Source organism: Triplophysa dalaica, chromosome 7 (genome assembly GCF_015846415.1).
Source record: "Triplophysa dalaica isolate WHDGS20190420 chromosome 7, ASM1584641v1, whole genome shotgun sequence".
Taxonomy (NCBI): Eukaryota; Metazoa; Chordata; class Actinopteri; order Cypriniformes; family Nemacheilidae; genus Triplophysa; species Triplophysa dalaica.
This window is the reverse complement of record NC_079548.1, coordinates 20,996,786-21,014,117: the sequence shown is the minus strand read 5'-3', so window position 1 is coordinate 21,014,117 and position 17,332 is coordinate 20,996,786. Positions and strand designations below refer to the sequence as shown.

Below are 17,332 nucleotides of genomic sequence, written 5' to 3'. Positions count from 1 at the left end.
GAATCATAACTTTCGTGAAAATAAATAGTGTTCATCAGAGTACCACCTCCAGCAAGAACAAATGAATATATTAATTGTTATTATATTAAATGTTATTGTGTAATGTATTTATTGACACATGTTTGAATATTAAAGTTAGGGTTGGGAATCGACAATCAATTTCAATTTCCCTCCGAATTGCCCAATGAAAGGAATAGGATCTCTTTTACGAAACAGGGATCCAGACTTTACGAAACAACTTGAAGTGCAGTGGGAGTAGATCAAGCACAGAAATACTACGTCCATCTTAACAAGTTGACCATGTTAAGTGTTGTGTGTCTATAAAATTACAACAGTCCTTGACATTGTTAACTTGAAGTTCTTTATTAGCATCCGCTCCAGCATGCAACCAGTATACCACATGTAACAAGTGACGTTTCACGCAGAACGGAAACAGACCAGGGGTTCCCTTAAAGGGGCCTGTATAGTTATACAGAAATCCAGCATATTAAGATAATCATTCCTATAATTATCTACATCCTCTTCCTTAAGCTGAATGCCCCCTTGCCAAAGTGAAACCTTAAATGATGTACAATATACAATTCTGGGTAAACACAATGAACAACTAACAATGCAACTGTATAGTTAAAACAGTATTATAATAGTATTAAATTATATAAATCTTCAGACATTCTCCTGTTACTTGAAAACACAATAACAAAGTGCTTGACACAATAAACAGAAGAAAAACATAATGAACAGTATTAAACAGGCATCAAACCAATCTGCCAACTTTTATATCTGCCAACTTGAAAAGTCATTTCTCATACCTTGGATTCGGTTTGCACATGCGACCTGATCGGGTTATGTAAGGTGCATTGCTGACTTTGACAGGAGACTGTACTGAGTGCTTTAGCAACTCGGCAGATATCGATTGTGGTTGCGGAGGGTGTGTTTGTGGCATGCATGGTGTAGAATTTGAGGAGACTTTTGCAGGTGTATTAGTACTCTGAGAAATAATGTCCTCAGGGTTGTGCTGTGATGGAGGAGGCTCTGCAACAGGAAGAATATGACGACGATTTCTCCTGTATGTTCTCCCTTTGCTTTGAACCGTGTAGGAACGGGGCTCTCTGTTCACCTCTTTCACCACGCCGAGACGATCATAACCTTTTGGAGTCTGCATTCTGACGACTTGACCCATTTTCAGTGCCTGTAATGGGTGACTTGAAGCATCATAATACCGCTTTTGGGTATTTCTCTTGTGGAGAATACGTGCGGTGATTTGCTGAGTGTGTTTGGGGTTTGGCTCAAGTAACTTGGAGTGGATAGGGATGGTTGTTCTAGTCTGTCGTGACATCAGACGTTCTGCTGGAGAACCTAATGTTGGGTCACGAGGGATGTTTCTCAGGTTCAGAAGGTTGAGATATACATCTGTTCCATCTCTGTGTGATTTCTCCATCAGCTCCTTTGCACTGCGGACCGCTCTCTCTGCCAGGCCGTTTGACTGTGCATATTCAGGGCTACTGGTCACGTGGGTGAAGTCCCATTGTTTGACAAAGTCTTTGAAACGCTGACTTGTGTACTGCCTAGCATTGTCTGAAATGAGCGTGTGAGGTGTGCCATGAACTGAGAAATGTTTCTTTAGTTTCTTGATCACAGTGCAAGTTGTTGCATCATGACATAGGTCGATTTCATACCAACCAGAGTATGAATCCACTAACACTTGGTATTGTTTACCGTGCCATTCGAACATGTCCATTGCTACCGTGGACCAGGGAAGATCTGGAACAGGGTACAACTTGAGTGGCTCCTTCTGTTGGTGAGGCTTTGTGCTGTTGCAAACTGAACATGAAAGGATTTCTGCGGTGATGTCAGCTGTCATTGCTGGCCAGAAAATGATACCTCTAGCTCTGCGTTTAGTAGCTTCCACACCAGGGTGACCTCTGTGGACTATGCTGATGTACTCTTTCTGCAAAGAGCGAGGGATGACTGATTTGTGGCCCTTCATCACTATTCCATTGTCCAGAGTTAACTCGTCTCTGTAAGGAAAGAATGGACGAACGGGTGATCTAACACAGTGTTCTTTGGCTGGCCATCCGCATTGAATTACAGAACTGAGGGTCTGCAGCACTTCATCTTCCGCTGTGTGTCTTCGGAGTTCCTCCAGACGAGCAGTAGAAATGTAGCTGACACTCATGACTTCGAATGAGTCATTTTCCATGGCTGGAGGGGTTTCTGTGTTTGGAACTCGAGACAAAGTGTCGGCAAGATACATCTGTTTGCCCTTTTTGTACACCAATGTGATATCGTAACGCTGTAATTGAAGCAACATCCTTTGTAAACGTGCTGGGGCTGTGTGGATAGGTTTTTTTAAAATTGTCACCAGAGGCTGGTGATCAGTCTCGACAATCGTTGGTTTCCCATATAAATAGTCTCTGAACTTAGTACAAGCAAATACAACAGCTAGCAGCTCCTTTTCTATCTGCGCATACCGCGTCTCAGTGTCTGTGAGCCTGCGAGATGAGTATGCAACTGGTTTGCAATCTTGTAAGCAAGCAGCACCAAGACCATAGCTTGAGGCATCGCAGGTTAAGGTAACTGGCTTCTTCACATCGTAGTATGCCAAGACAGGTGGGTTAGATAAGCATGACTTAAGAGTGTCGAACGCATGTTGGTGCTGCTGATACCAACACCATGCAGTCTCTTTATGCGTCAAATTCCTGAGGGGTGCGGCAATATCACTCGAATTTGGGATAAACTTCCCCAGGTAGTTTGCCATTCCCAAAAACCTCTGAAGTCCAGGAACATCATTCGGGGCTGGCATCTCTGAGATAGCTTTCGTTTTCGCAGGGTCTGCTTTAAGACCGTCGCTTGTGAAAATGTGTCCCACATAACTGACCTGGTTCAGACGAAACTTGCACTTTGCAGGGTTCAACTTGAGGTTGATCTCTCGTGCTCGATTCAGCACCTTCTTCAAGTTTGCGTCGTGTTCAGCAGCATTATGACCACCTATAATGACCGCACAGGGGTACCCTGAAAACAACTGTTCCATAGTGCGTTGAAAAACTTCACTTGCAGCATTTATACCAAAGGGCATACGAAGGAATCTGTAGCGCCCAAATGGTGTGCTGAATGTGGTCTTCATAGAGGATTTATGGTCAAGACGGATCTGCCAGAAAGAATTCTTTGCATCTAGGACAGAGAACACAGTTGCTCCTGACATCTGGGATGCCACCTCCTCTACACTTCGCATCGGGTGATGAGGTCTTTTGAGAGCGCTGTTGAGATCTTTTGGATTGATGCATAGCCTTAGTTCCTTTCTGTCCTTCTTGTGTGTGACCACCATGGAAGAAACCCAATCTGAAGGCTCTGACACTGTAGTTATGACACCGAGACTTTGCATTCGATCTAGCTCTGCTTTTACGCGATCCTGCATTGCTAGGGGCATGCGATGAGCAGGACGAACTACAGATTGCACATTGGGGTCCACTGTCATGGAATAGGTGACTGGAAGTTCTCCTAGCTCATCTGTGAACAAGTCTTTATATTCAGCAAGAATTTCTTCAGTACTGCTCTCCCTATCGACAAGGTGAACGTGTGGACTAATTGTGACAATTCCCATGTCCAAACATGCACGGAAACCTAACAATGGCTGGACATCTTGATCCACCAGGTAGAATTGAAGTGAATGATTTTGTCCATTTAAACTGCACATCATTGTTGCTAAGCCTTCGGTTTCGATTCTGCTTCCACCATAAGCTACAAGGTTAGGTGTCTGCGATAGTCTGACTGGTCTCTCACCACCACTGGAAATTCGTTTGAATAGCTTTTTTGGCATTACATTACATTTTGCCCCTGTGTCCACTTTTATCTCTACCGGCATGGCATTTATGTGTAAGGTGACAAATCCTTCTTCAAGCCTGGACGCTGGGGGGTTAACAATGTTGACACACTTGCCAGGTTCAATACCGTCGACATAAAAAGTGTCGTCATGACTGGAGGAGTCTTCCACTTCGACTTCGTGAACTGATTTTCTGTGGTTGTATTTCGTTTGATTGAATTGGCGACGTACTTTGCAACTTTTGCTGAAATGATTCATTTTCTTACAGTTATGACACTGTTGTCCGAAAGCAGGGCATTTCTCTCTCTTTGCTGCATGACTATTTCCACAGTTTCTGCAATTAGTTATGGCTTGAAAATCACGTTGCTCTTTTTGAGGAGTTTGTCTTGTGTGTTGGCGCCTCTTGCTGGATACCGCTTGTACTGCGTCTACACTAGTGCCTGTCTGGGGCGTGGCCAACGTTTTACTGTTTTCCTCCGTCATCTCGTGTATACGACAAATTGTGATGGCTTTAGTGAGAGTTAGGTCGCTATCCCTTAACAGAGATTTTCTTAAACTTTCTCTGTTGACGCCACATACTATTCTGTCACAGATCAGCTCATCCGTCAATTCTCCAAAGCGACAACTTTTAGCCTTATCGTAGTGTGCCGCCGCAATGAAATGTCAAAGTCCTGCTCGAAAATCCGCCAATTGTCGGCAATGTTTCCATCAAAACTGAGCGGGTCGGGTCTTCGGAAACAATCCGCCATGGTGGTTAGCAACAACACGTGCGTGTATCACCTTCCAATCAGGCTCGCTCAAATGTCTGAGCGAATAGGGTTTATGCAGGCGTAAAGTCCATCTTCTGACACCATGTTGTGTGTCTCTATAAAATTACAACAGTCCTTGACATTGTTAACTTGAAGTTCTTTATTAGCATCCGCTCCAGCATGCAACCAGTATACCACATGTAACACAAGTGACGTATCACGCAGACCGGAAACAGACCAGGGGTTCCCTTAAAGGGGCCTGTATAGTTATACAGAAATCCAGCATATTAAGATAATCATTCCTATAATTATCTACATTAAGCATGATAAACCAGCACATTTAACAGTGTAAAGAAGTCAGAATGCATGAAATAGCATGTCATATGGACAATAACCTACATCTGACCTTAAAACTGTGAGAATGGGAAGTTTGCCTATATTTTATGTTCATTTGTAACTAACTTACTACTTTTCATATAAAAAAGGCCTATTGTGGAAAACATCCCCTATCGGTCATTTTTGTCTAGTTCTGTCAGAAAAACATTAGAAATGCTGTAAACAAATTGTTGCCTTCATGTTTTATGTGTACATGTCATTTATACAGACTAAAATCATGTCTATGAAACTTTTCAATTATTTTGATGAATTAATGCTAATGTAAAAATATTTGTCATATATGTTAGCAGTTTATATTATATAGGCTAAATATTACACCGTTGAAAATATATTAAAAAAATACATAATCAAGCTTTTTAAAAAATGAGTTTTAATTTGTTTCTTCATTTATTATATAAAACAAAGGCTTAGGATGTGACAATAGAAAAAACAACATACATAGCATGATTCCTGAAATAAACAACTGGACATTTTATATATTGTACAGATGACTCGTTTTGAAATGAATCAGGTTACAAAAATGTAAACAAAGTATTTTATAAAACAGCCAATGACAAGAGCTGGTTAATAGAACACCTTTCCTCCAATCAGATGGCGGCGTGGCGTCTCTAATGGCTACGTCATACAGGATCAACAGCATCAGACGCGCAGTGAAAGATGTTTCAGAGAATGTTATCAAAAGTCAGCGTCTCTTGCCTTTGGGAGATAGTTTGTTGTATATTTCTCACTATGAATCCCGCATACAAACTGCTTACAGCCGGAATAAGGATTTAGGAGTCTATCGGAGAGGATTTACTACAGCAACAGCTTCTTTCATCGGAGCCTTGACCGAGGAATCGTCGGGACGGGACACCTCGACTGAAAGCAGGTTTTCTTCAGTTTTTTCTTGTCCTTTGTGTTTTCTACACTTTGAACCTGAACTTTTCTGGCTGTGTTTGTCGTGTAGCGTCGTCGTTAATCTCTGCATATTTGCATGTCAGAAAACCGTCGTGTAGTTGTATTAGTCCGTGATTTTGTCCTGAGCGGTGAAGCTGCTCACTGTTCTTGGCAAAAATCCTCCAGTTTCTGCACGAGCTGTATGACCTGCACGTTTTCTTTCTCATCGACATTGGGTCCAGCTTTACTGACTTTAGGAGGAATCACGGGCTACGCAACGTTAAGAACCAAAAGCTCAAAATGTCCGTACAATTTAGGACTATATTTAACCAATTTATATATCACGGAGGGCCAAATTACTCAAAATGAAATGATGAAGTCAATGTTGAAATATTTAAATTGTTAAATAATACAATTGGTATTAAACATGAAACTTGTACAATTAGTTATTTAATATTTGGGGCCTAAATGTAAAAAAATCTGCCTGTTTGATACTTGTAAGAATGTTGGTTTTTGCGATTGAACAAAAACAATGATTTGATCTTCTTAACCTCTAATGTGAGGCCGGCTGAGTTCAGGTGATGAGCGTAAGGGAACATAAAGGCAAGAAAAACTTGCACGAAACCTTTTGCTTTCAACACCTACTAAGTGGCGTCAGCGGCCACCTGAAGAACAACTGGATTCAGCGAATAGATCATCATCATCAGCAACTCATCTCATCTCATCATCAACTCATCTCATCACATCACATCACATCATCATCTCATCATCATCTCATCACATCTCATCTCATCTCATCTCATCACATCATCATCTCATCTCATCATCAACTCATCTCATCTCATCTCATCATTAACACCAACTCATCTCATCTCATCTCATCATTAACACCAACTCATCTCATCATTAACACCATCTCATCTCATCATCATCTCATCTCATCTCATCATCATCTCATCATCATCTCATCATCATCTCATCTCATCTCATCTCATCTCATCATCAACTCATCTCATCTCATCTCATCTCATCTCATCTCATCTCATCACATCATCATCTCATCTCATCATCATCTCATCTCATCTCATCATCATCTCATCTCATCTCATCATCAACTCATCATCAACTCATCTCATCATCAACTCATCTCATCTCATCAACACCAACTCATCACATCTCATCACATCTCATCTCATCAACACCAACTCATCACATCTCATCTCATCAACACCAACTCATCACATCTCATCACATCTCATCTCATCAACACCAACTCATCACATCTCATCTCATCTCCAACTCATCTCATCTCCATCTCATCTCATCTCATCTCATCATCAACTCATCTCATCTCATCTCATCATCAACTCATCTCATCATCAACTCATCTCATCTCATCTCATCATCATCTCATCATCAACTCATCTCATCTCATCTCATCATCAACTCATCTCATCTCATCTCATCATCAACTCATCTCATCTCATCTCATCATCAACTCATCTCATCATCAAGTCATCTCATCTCATCATCAACTCATCTCATCTCATCTCATCTCATCTCATCATCAACTCATCTCATCTCATCTCATCTCATCATCAACTCATCTCATCTCATCTCATCTCATCTCATCTCATCTCATCTCATCTCATCTCATCTCATCTCATCTCATCTCATCTCATCTCATCTCATCTCATCTCATCTCATCATCAACTCATCATCAACTCATCTCATCTCATCAACACCAACTCATCACATCTCATCACATCTCATCTCATCAACACCAACTCATCAGATCTCATCTCATCAACACCAACTCATCACATCTCATCTCATCTCATCTCATCTCATCTCATCATCAACTCATCTCATCATCAACTCATCTCATCATCAACTCATCTCATCTCATCTCATCATCAACTCATCTCATCTCATCTCATCATCAACTCATCTCATCTCATCTCATCTCATCTCATCTCATCTCATCCCCTCATCCCCTCATCCTCAGGGTTAAGATTTGACACGGTTCATCACAGTTTCATCTTTGTATGCCTTGTCTCAACTTTGCGTTGAGCAGTTTGGCCGAACTGTTCTTGGCACACGAACTCCAGTAGTTGCATGTACCGTACTTTCCATGCAGATCTGCACTTCAGCTCTCAACAGTCGCCTGCTGATTTTAGCGCAAACATTGAGACACAACTGTCACTGAATACTGCTCTATATCATAGTGTACAATTACTCAAATTGTGATGATTTGCCAACCAAATCTGCATAAAGACTTTAACGAAAGCAGAGTGACAGTAAAAGTTTATGAAAGGAAACAGTATGATGAAACCTGATGAGCTGTGTCCAATCTAAACCTCTTCTTTCTGGTGGTACACCAACTCATCTCATCTCATCATCAACACCAACTCATCTCAACACCAACTCATCATTCAAGTGGAAGATTTGCTATAAGGTGCAATACATCTTTAGCACTCCATGAGTCACTTGTGATATGCCAAGGCTCACCCAGTTGTGCTGTGCACAGCCTCCTTCAAGTAAAGCAGCAAGCAATCCACAGCTGATACGTCTGAGATCATCAATATTTGTGGATTGCCAAATCAGCACTGCCCTCTTTGGGTTTTTTGATTTGGAAGGGAGGCCAGCTCACTCCCCAACCAACAGAGACGCTCTAGCGACAGACGCTAGAGACTGCAGCTTTTAGCCTCCTTGTTGCCCATTTTCTCTTACAGTTTGCAGGAGGATATGTGGAGTTTACTCTTGCCATAATCGCCAATGGCTTGCAGAGATTTATTCATATTTTTCATGGTAATTTAGTTATATTTTTGGCTATTTTCAAAGCTGCATGTGCAGATTAAACGCAAATACTCAAATCTTGAAGCAGCATAATACATTTAACACAGCCTAACTGCGCAGCATTTGCGCATATACGACTTACTGTACTTGAATATACCTGTCACTAACTATGCATGTGTCTGGGGGGTCTTAAACTTAAAACTTTGCGAAGGACCCCCAAATGAGATGAACTTTTTTGTAAGGGGCCCCTTCTGAAATACATATCCATCTATTTTTATTGTGTAAAGAAACATTTAAATGTGATATTATGATGACAACATGTTGGTTCCATTTACATTTACATATAGTCATTTAGCAGACGCTTTTATCCAAAGCGACTTACAGAGAGTTCAGGGAGCAATAAGCGATATGTCATACAGGAGAAGTAATACAACAGGTGATAATACAAAGTAACTTGTTTCAACAAACGCTAGATTCACTACCTGTTGAGAGAATGAGAGAGGGTTAGTTATTTTATGTTATATTTTTTTCATTTTTCTGTCGAGTATTCAAAGAATGGGTCTTAAGTAGAGATGCACCGATTGCAATTTTCTTTGCCGATTATTATAAGTGAAACCTGCCGATTCCGATACATATTTTTTTATTATCATTACATAAATTATTGAACATTTCAATTTCCCTAAATACAGTTCTCCAACCTGCAATAAATTACAGAATCTTATCTTGCCCAAATATTTTCCTCTTAAATTAAAGAACTCTGTGACTGAAAATAAGTATAAATATTTAAATATAACTAAACTTAATCATTTTTGTATTCTCACAAAAGTCTAAGATAACAATAAAATATATCAACTTTATTCTTGTCTGTTTCTGTTGCTTTATTTTATTTTTCTGAAGTGTAAAATAACTTCAACTGCCACTTCAATAAAAAGTAAAAAATCATAAAAAAGATATGTACTCAAGAAAAATAGTTTGTAGTTTTGCAAACTATAAGTCAGCTTCAGCTCTCTCAAGGAGTACGGAGGGCCGACCTGCCTTAACACAAAATGCAGTAGTATTTAAGCTAACAGAGTCAACTAACTACGTCATTACTTGGGTAAATTTAGCTCACATGATTGGCCATCAATAGATAAACAAGAACACAAAGCTCTCAAACACTTCTGGAGTCATGAGACAGTACATATAGTCCTATGAATGACAAACGCCAAGACACCAAGATGTGAATTTGCCAGTTATAACTTTATTTCTATTAAAGCAGGAGAATTTATCCTGACTACAAAGAATGTTACTGTCAGATAGGGTGCCCTATTATTGAATGAGAAAAAAAGGTTAGCCGGGCCTCAATCTTACAACCCGCTACCCACAAACCCAATGCACTAACCAATGGACCTTTTGTTTGGGGGCAGATTGAACGTGGAGTCTTTGAAAGCTAAAATTTGATTGTTACATTATGCAAATATGAAGAAATGCTCAATGAGATATACAGTGTTGCTTGAGTCCATGCATCAATCAGGGATGGGGAGTAATTTACATTTACATTACATTTAGTCATTTGGCAGACGCTTTTATCCAAAGCGAATTACAGTGCACTTATTACAGGGACAATCCCCCTGGAGCAACATGGAGTTAAGTGTCTTGCTCAAGGACACACTGGTGGTGGCTGCTGGGATCGAACCTTAACCTTTTGATTTACCAGTCCAGTGGTTTAACCCACTAGACCACCATCTTAATGAAAACATATAACAGTGTTATGTAATCAGGATGTAAAAAGTTACATAAATTATGTTACAATAAACATGTTATATAAACAACCATAGTAATCAGATTATATTTTGTAAGCCCTTTCTAAGTATTTATTTTAATCTGCAGGACTGGTTCTGCCAGTCTATCTGCTTTTCAAACTGTATCTCATTCTGACCTGTTGGATGTAATCTCAAGCATGAAATTGACCACATGCTCTCTCCACTTCATTCCTGACACCCTATTTAAAGTGTTTTTTGACGTTATCTCACCTAGTGTGCTGTCTTTTCTAATTGCATCCCTGCATACTAGCATCGTCCCATCGTGTTTTAAACATGCGGTGATACACCCTCTGATTAAAAAACAAATCTGGATTTCTCTGATTTTCAAAATTAAAGATTTAATTCTATGGCGCCCTTTCTGCTGAAAGTTCTGGAAAAAGTAGTCTTTGACCAATTTAATCCGTATTACTTATCCAACAATATTTTGTATCCCTTTCATTCTGGTTTTAAGGCCCAGCATAGTACCGAGTCTGCCCTCCTAAGAGTGACAAATGACATCCTACTATCAATTGACCCAATTTGGTTTGAGTCTTACCTGAAATTTGAGAAATTTCTTCATCCCCAATGCCGATTACATGTGGTGTACCGCAGGGTTCAATTTTGAGTCCAGTCTTATTTAATCTTTGTATGCTCCCCTTATGTTTGATCTTTGAGCGTCATAATATATGCAGTTGACACCCAGTTTTATTTGCCATTAGACACTGACAGAAATTCTGTTCCTTCCTTGCTAGCTTGCTTACAGGATATTAAGGAACGGATGGATGAAAATTTTCTATAACCGATTGAGACAAAATCTGAGGTCATCCACTGATCGATAATAACAGTACTCTCCTGGGTCCCCTTCAGACAAATAATATGTAAAAAACTTGAGTAAACAAGTAAAGTAAAGTCTGTGGTCAGGGCTAGTTTCTTCCAACTAAAGCAACTTTGAAAGATACATTTATTTTCTTTCTTTCAGTGACTTAGAGACAGTTATTCATGCATTTATCTCCTCAATGCTTGATTACTGCAATGGCTTGTATGCTTGAATCATTCAGTCATCACTCTCACAACTACAATGAGTACAAAACAATGCAGCTCCATTTTTGACTGGGACAAAAAAGCTTGACCATATTTTACCCATTAAAGCTTCCCTACACTGGCTTCCGGTGAAGCAAAGAATTTGATTTTAAGGTATTAACATTTGTTTTTAAAGCTTTACATTGACTTGTGCCTTCTTATATATCAGAACCTCTAAGTTTTTACTCTCCTCAGCGATCTCTCAGATCTTCAGACCAGCAATTGTTGAAATGCTTCTAAATTCTGGAATACATTACCAGTAACGATCAGAGCTTCTCCTACAATTACAGTTTTTAAAACATCTATTAATACATTTCTTTTTCTCAGGCTTATTTATAAGTAGGGTTTTATTTTGTACAGCACTGTTATTGGTGGTTGAAGTTTGTGTTGTAGTATTTATTTTTATGAAATATCATATAATGTATGTTGTAAGCTTGTTTTTACTTTAACTACTCATTTGACATGATTTGTTCTTTTAAAGTACGTTGTCAATATTGCTATGTGAAGTACTATGGTCAACACTCATGTTGTTTTTGGCGCTATACAAATAAACTTGAGGTGTCTCTGATAATGGCAAGGAAAGAGGATGCCTACCCGACGAACCAGTGAACCCTCAGACCTCCTTTCCTCTATTTATATTCTTGATTGCTTCCCCCTGCATGAGTTGTGGGAAACGTCCTGTTGGGCAATTAAACTGTGCTGAAATAGTGGGATTATAACACTTAGTCCTATTAAAGGTGTGATGAACTGGGCTTGTTTATTGTTTTATACTGTTGTATGAGGTCTGCTTATGACGTTTGCGTGACTTTTACATTCAAAAACATCGAAATCAATAAGTAATTGGCTATTTTCTACCAGGGTTTTGAGGACAGCTCTGCAAATGCTCGGTTTTAATGTGTGTGCCGCATTGAAGACTTTGTAAGTAAATGCCCACTGCTTTGATTGGATAGCAATTTGCGTAGTTGGAGCCTTTTGTGTATTTGGTTAGAGACGTAATATTAGGTTACACATGAGCATTTGTATTATCTGGAGACCTCCTGTGATTTATAAATAACCTCCCCACATCAGTATTTCATGTGACGCATTAGCACGGGATGATTTTCCTCAAATTAATTGATTTATTTCCCGGATCTGATGGCAAGGCTTTGCATATAGTTTGTATAGCCTATAGTTGTATTGCGTTTAATGAGGGCCGTGATTGCGAACCGGACAAAAGATCACCGCGGGTTTCCAATGTTACAAGAGTTTCCATGATAAATAAGCAAACGGGAGACTCATAGTAGCTTATGGATGACACCCAGCACCCGAAATAATACCAAAACACTTCAAACAGCCTCCATTATTCACAAACGGTGGATAAACCTTGAAAAATTATGTATGAGCCCGCAAAATCGCAGAGATCCCGATTTGCACAGGATTAAGATCACAGACAACCTCTGCAATGAATTCAAATGACTAGAGGTCCCCAGGTAATACTCATCTCGTGAGACAGTGATCAGGGCACATCATACGATCTCTAACAAAGCATAGTGACGCATAGTACAAACAAGTTTTACTCACATAAGATTGCTGCACCATTCCGATCGGATCTGGTTAAAAGCATTTATTATTATTATAGAAATGCATACTTGGCTTATAAGATATGTTTGAAGGAAGGATTCAGGTTTAAAGCAATTTTAGATCATTTATTTTGTGTCTCTAATGGAAAATTCTGGTTAATTTCAATCTTTGACAGTGTTATTTCATTTGAGATGCAAATTATTAACCTTAAGATAATTTATCTTAAGATAACCTTAATTATTATTTAATATAATTCTTACCAGTTCATTGCGATTTCAATACTTGTACAAGGTTATATACAAATGTTGAAAATTGAAATAAATGAAATGGTACTCTGTCTGCTCTGTCCATTCATGCACAAAAGGGTAGACCTGCTGTGAAATGTTGTAGTACAGTGTTAAATTGTACAGCCCTTAATAGGATGAGAGGTCAAAATACAAGAATTTCCCAAATTTGTTCCAAGGAAAAACTCTAAAATGCAGATGCAGACAGTGTCATGGGATATTTCATGAATTATTCTCTGTGTTTTTTATTTCTTATTTTATTGTAAATTGTACATATACAATTCATTTTTCATTGCATAACTTCTATTTTAGAAAGTCTTCATCATGAGGCTGATCCTACACCTGCAGGGGTGTAGGATCCACTCAGTAAGAATCCAAAGAATAGCTACTGTTTGTCGCCTTCTTTTCTATAACTATTCTCTTTCTCTCTCCGTCAGTCTGATGTTCGACACCCCACCTGTGAGGAACGTGGTCACACAAATGTACCCACTGGTTTCCCTGGCACCATTCTCCTTTTGAACATGCGTGGCAACAACTTCCATTATCTACCTGGCAACAGTTTCACTAACATCCCCGAGGTGGTGTCCCTCCACTTGGACGGCTGTAAGATTCATGACATCGAGGGTGGAGCTTTCCAGGGCATGAAAGGGCTGATGTACCTCTACTTGTCAGACAACCAGCTTACTTCCTAGGACACAAACGTCTTCGCAGGTGCCCACGACATCATGTATCTTCACCTAGAAGGCAACAGTCTTTCTCAGTTTCCATCTTCAGAGATGCTGGCCCACATTCCCAAACTCCTCGAGCTGCATCTTGAAAGAAACCTGATGGTTAAACTAGAACCTGTAGGACTTCTTAATCCAATCCCGCAATTGACAGGCCTCTATCTTGCCAATAACGCCATCACAAACATAGTTCCTAGAGCACTGGATTCAGCTCCCAATCTGGACGTTCTCCATCTTGGAGATAATAAGCTGACAGAAGTGCCTAGTGATGCGCTAGGCAAGGCACCTCTGTTGACCGAAGTCCATTGGATTGGTCCGAGAGCGTTTCGGGGTGTCGTTAAAGGTCTAAAACACTTGTATATTGATAGAATGGGTCTTCAGAAGGTAGAGGATAATATTTTATTGTTTATATTATATGAAATGAGAATTTCATATAACTAAGAAATACCCATCTGTTCTTAATCTATAAAATGTCCACTGTTTTCTCTTCTGTATTTTGAAAGTAGATGAGTGCAAAGTCTCTGGCATGGTTTGGTCCTGGCCTGGTGTCTTTATCTCTGGAAGAGAATCAGTTAGAAGAGTTACCTGACCTTTCATCACTTACTGGCCTGCAGCACCTCACCCTGGGCAACAATCCTTTAATGTGTGACTGCAAATCACTGCCATTTTACAGGCAAGAGACACAAAATCCATTCATCTAAATATCCCAAAACTGTTTCTTTCAGGTGGTTGTCGAATGCAAGTCTGAAGGTTGAAGCTGTGTGTGGTTACCCTTCTGAGCTTCGGGGTCAGTACGTGATCAAAGCTGATGTTTTCATAAACTGCTCTGGGGAAAACAATGAGTCATTCAATAAAACATCCATAACGACCAATGAAGATAAACTCAACAAACCCTTCCATAGCCCAACCAAAGCCAGACCAGCAGAAACTTATCCTAAACCAGCAGAGACCAAGATGACAGCAGGACTATTACAAAACAGTGGACTCAAACCAGATAAAAAGTTGAAAACAAGAAGGTTAAAAAAGAAAAACAGAAGAAAGAAGACCAAGCATTGAGAAATGATATGAGCCAGAGTTTTGTACTTCAGTATGCTGAATCTTCTACAATAAACGTGTGCACAGTAGTTGCTAGTAACAGTAAGTTTAAACATGTTGATTTGACCAGGCTTAAAGAAGATAAGGTTATACAGAAATGTAACATACCTTTTTCTCTGATCGACATTAGTTATGTCTTCCATATTTTGCCAGTAAACAAGTAAAACCGAACTTCTCTATGTGAGAAAAAATATTGTTTATTGTCCGAAAGTTAATTTGCCCACTTGAATTTAGTAAATGCAGGTTTTAAGATAAACTTTAATATCAGTTTTACATTATTTACAATCTACAAACTACATACAATACTGGCTGATTTGTCTATCAAAAAAGTAATTTCCTGTTCCAGAGGATCAAGAGAATAATTTTTGTGGGTTTAGAATCAATTTTGCATTCATTTTTTTCCCACTAAAATGATTGAACTGTCTGGTTTCTTCGGTTCAGGACTGCACCATGTGTAATCTGTAGAAGGAGCCACAAGGGGGCTACAAATCATGTGATGCAACAAACTGAGCATCACTGTATCTGTTGCTCTCCAATTGAGTCCCATGCAGTTAGGAGACACCAGTGAGGGAAGAGAGCAGGAGATGAACAGCAGTCAGGACACTGATGAGGGTGTTCTTATCATGTGGGTAGGGTCGAGCTGGTACCTTCCTATTCTTAAATAAATAGTCACTTTCAGTCTGTTCACCACACAAAGCTGTTGCGTGGTTTCAGAAGATTTGCAATAAATCACACAGGTTACTTTGTTTTAGTTTCATGTTGGTTTTATTCATTCTTTTTTGGTAACTCCTATATCTTTATAATCACTAATCTATATCACATTGTATAGGACAGTATATCACATAACAATGTTGATCCTCTCTGATTCTACAGTGGTGTTAAATGATTATCAATAATGCTATTTAACACACCTTTTTTCAAAGAGTTGCTTGTAATCAGATGAAATTCACAACAATTTCTTTATTGGTACATGGACACCAGATCATTGAAATAAAATAAAGAATCATAACTTTCGTGAAAATAAATAGTGTTCATCAGAGTACCACCTCCAGCAAGAACAAATGAATATATTAATTGTTATTATATTAAATGTTATTGTGTAATGTATTTATTGACACATGTTTGAATATTAAAGTTAGGGTTGGGAATCGACAATCAATTTCAATTTCCCTCCGAATTGCCCAATGAAAGGAATAGGATCTCTTTTACGAAACAGGGATCCAGACTTTACGAAACAACTTGAAGTGCAGTGGGAGTAGATCAAGCACAGAAATACTACGTCCATCTTAACAAGTTGACCATGTTAAGTGTTGTGTGTCTATAAAATTACAACAGTCCTTGACATTGTTAACTTGAAGTTCTTTATTAGCATCCGCTCCAGCATGCAACCAGTATACCACATGTAACAAGTGACGTATCACGCAGAACGGAAACAGACCAGGGGTTCCCTTAAAGGGGCCTGTATAGTTATACAGAAATCCAGCATATTAAGATAATCATTCCTATAATTATCTACATCCTCTTCCTTAAGCTGAATGCCTCCTTGCCAAAGTGAAACCTTAAATGATGTACAATATACAATTCTGGGTAAACACAATGAACAACTAACAATGCAACTGTATAGTTAAAACAGTATTATAATAGTATTAAATTATATAAATCTTCAGACATTCTCCTGTTACTTGAAAACACAATAACAAAGTGCTTGACACAATAAACAGAAGAAAAACATAATGAACAGTATTAAACAGGCATCAAACCAATCTGCCAACTTTTATATCTGCCAACTTGAAAAGTCATTTCTCATACCTTGGATTCGGTTTGCACATGCGACCTGATCGGGTTATGTAAGGTGCATTGCTGACTTTGACAGGAGACTGTACTGAGTGCTTTAGCAACTCGGCAGATATCGATTGTGGTTGCGGAGGGTGTGTTTGTGGCATGCATGGTGTAGAATTTGAGGAGACTTTTGCAGGTGTATTAGTACTCTGAGAAATAATGTCCTCAGGGTTGTGCTGTGATGGAGGAGGCTCTGCAACAGGAAGAATATGACGACGATTTCTCCTGTATGTTCTCCCTTTGCTTTGAACCGTGTAGGAACGGGGCTCTCTGTTCACCTCTTTCACCACGCCGAGACGATCATAACCTTTTGGAGTCTGCATTCTGA

The 17,332-nt window shown here is 39.3% G+C and overlaps 1 pseudogene; it reads left to right on the top strand.

The window, feature by feature from the left end:
* The first annotated feature begins 13,669 nt into the window (after positions 1-13,669).
* Positions 13,670-15,955, top strand: LOC130425889 (chondroadherin-like protein; annotated as a pseudogene).
* Positions 15,956-17,332: the final 1,377 nt, after the last annotated feature.